This window comes from Schistocerca americana, chromosome 3, assembly GCF_021461395.2.
Source record: "Schistocerca americana isolate TAMUIC-IGC-003095 chromosome 3, iqSchAmer2.1, whole genome shotgun sequence".
Lineage (NCBI taxonomy): Eukaryota > Metazoa > Arthropoda > Insecta > Orthoptera > Acrididae > Schistocerca > Schistocerca americana.
Genome location: NC_060121.1, coordinates 427,780,556 through 427,783,659, shown reverse-complemented (window position 1 = coordinate 427,783,659; position 3,104 = coordinate 427,780,556).

Sequence of the window (3,104 nt, the reverse complement as noted above, 5' to 3'; positions counted from 1 at the left end):
ATCACGTAACTTCAGTGTAGAAGAAGGCATCAGCATTCTTCATGCCGTACAAAAATATAGCAAGCTCTTCCCTCTTGACCTGAAAAAGAAACTTGTACGTACAGCTATACTTCAAATTATTGGTTACAGGAATGTTATCCTGAAAGGTCTTTTTCAGAATAGCCCACGACACCTGGAACTAGTTATGAATGCCTGTGTTTGTTATATCTGTGATTTCCAACTCCTTGAACGTATACACAGCTATCCTGTCTGTGTGCAGACAAGTGGAGAGATTACCATAGCCTCTGTTTTCGGTACTGCCTCGTCAATATACTCTCTCGTTCCCATCTCTCCTCAGCCTTAACGCCTTTTTCTGAACAACATGATAGAAAAGATCATTTCGTTCAGGAAAAATCTTTTCTCCCCCACTCCATCGTTCAGCCACTTTCTTGAACCCCGGAGGTGGAGATTAGTGTTTAACGTTCCAACGTCAAGGACATCATTAGAGTGGAAGCATAAGCTCTGATTAGGAAAGGATGGAGAAGGAAAGCGGCCGTGCCCTTTCAAAGGAACCATCTCGGCATTTTCCTGAAGCAATTTAGGGAAATCAAGGAACACGTGATGGGGGTTTGAATCGTCGCCCTCCCGAATGTTCCAAGTCCTCCTCAGTAGCAGGAACTTGGCTCTGGAACTACCTCCCGCATTATATTAGAGAAATGAATAACATTTCCAGCTTCAGAAGCCAACGATAATGATTAGTACTGTCCTTTTATGCTGCGAGCGCCGACTTCTTGGAATACTTTCGTGGAGTGAGCCGATTGTGTTTTCGACATCTATCTTTGATGGTGCGCACTGTTTGTCGTATATTTCCTGCCACATTGGTTCCGCAAACATAGGTCATCTTTGATGATCTGCAGTAATGTCCGTGTAGAAGACAATTCTTACTTAGTTCTTTTGCAGCAAGCCTCCGGTTTTTCCCGATAGTGCGCTGGTGCTCAGTGTACTCGCAAAGACAGCGGCTACCTCCTCCTCCACGACTTATTCCGTCTCCACGTGTTGTACAAAAGTGGTGGGGGAGTGAACGCGCCTAATCTGACATTCCGAACAACCGTTTTTTCGGAACACGGTGTGAAGTATTCCACTTCCTGCGGCAGACACTCAACGTCTGAGATGGCGCGCGCCCTGTGTGCTAGTGTATTGAGCACCTCATTCTTGTGAGCAGTGTGGTGGCAGCTGTGTGGATGCAAATATATATCAGTGTGCGTTTCCTTCAGATACACACCGTGGCCCAGGGTGCCAACAGCTCTATATTTGACGATGACGTACAGTAATGGTAGTCTTCCTTCTGCTCCGGTCTCCGTAGTGAGTTTGACATTAGGATGTATGGAATTCAGATGTGCAAGGAAGTGAAAGAGTTTGTCCCTTCCACGTGGCCAGACGAAAGTGGATGACGTGAGAGCTTCTTCCTAGAAGTGCTCCATATAGCTTAAAAATTCACAACAGGCGAGAGTAAGCTGCCAGTGACGACTCCCTCAGATTGTTCATAGTATTCTCCAATCAGTGGAAAAAACGTGGAGGCTAGACGTGCTTGAAGAGGCAGGTGGTTTTCCCGTCAAATTAGACCGATAAGTTCTAGTGTCTCTTGCAGATGCACCCTGCGGAATAACGAAACGGCGCCAGTGTTCACCAGCATGACTAGTCCTTCAGCCTGAAGTTGTTGAGACGTTTCACAAAATCTACAGAATTGCGGTTGTGATGCACTCATTTACACTCACTTCTGCAGCGTATTTTACAACCAAATACGACTACGTGGGAGCCCTGATACTGCCGAAAATGGGGCATAACAGCACTCCATATTTGTGGATCTTAAGGAGTCTTGGCAGTACAGGTCCTTGGGGTAACAATTCCTTGATGACACCCCTCCCCCTTCCTGATAAATCCAAGCCCCTGAGAAGCGCTCTGGTTTTGTTCTCCACCTACAGCGTTGATATCCTGTAGGAGTCGTCATGAAACAGGCTCTGCATCTGTAAGTAGGCTGTTTAGGTTTTTATATTGGTAACGCCACGTAGCACTCTGTATGAAAATCACTGGCTGTGCTGTGTGCAGTCTGTGGCTAGTTTGCATTGTTGTCTGCCATTGTAGTGTTGGGCAGCTGGATGTTAACAGCGCGTAGCGTTGCGCAGTTGGAGGTGAGCCGCCAGCAGTGGTGGATGTGGGGAGAGAGATGGCGGAGTTTGGACATTAGTAAGACTGGATGTCATGAACTGATATATATAATATGACTTTTGAACAATATTAAGGTAAATACGTTGTTTGTTCTCTATCAAAATCTTTCTTTTGCTAACTGTGCCTGTCAGTAGTTTGCGCCTTCAGTAGTTTGAATCTTTTATTTAGCTGGCAGTAGTGGCGCTTGCTGTATTGCAGTAGTTCGAGTAACGAAGATTTTTGTGAGGTAAGTGATTTGTGAAAGGTATAGGTTAATGTTAGTCAGGGCCATTCTTTTGTAGGGATTTTTGAAAGTCAGATTGCGTTGCGCTAAAAATATTGAGTGTCAGTTTAAGCACAGTCATGTATAATTGTTCTAAGGGGACGTTTCATATCCTCTCAGAATAGTATCAGTCTCAGTCGGAGAGAAGAGCAGTAGTGTAGCCTTTGTCACCAGGTGAGACAAAACTCTGAGTTAAGTCTCTCAGATCCAGCTTTGTAGGCTTACCTATCGTCAGAGCACGACAAGTTTCACAATGTACTTATTCAGCTGCTGTAACCTAATCAGCTGTGCTGGCGATGTCCACGATCGGTGTGAACTTAGGAGTGGGAGCAAAATTAAGCCCCCTCGCCGAACTGTAACTGTATCAGCTTTCAGCTTCAAATTATTCAGTTTGATGAGAGACTTGCCCAGGGCCTCCAGTGATCGTTTGCCAACGAGATGTAAAAGTTTCATGTTTGGTGTCCTGTAGCCTTTCTGTGCGCTGAATCGACTGCCACCAGTATAAGACAACCAATACAGTCTCAGGTCCAGCAGTTAAAATGATTGGCCAGTTGCATTGTAGTTAAAATAATACGTGGGAGTAGCTCAAGGCATCAGCAGGTATCTCTCATGAACGAAGCCAAGGCTGCTGCTGGAT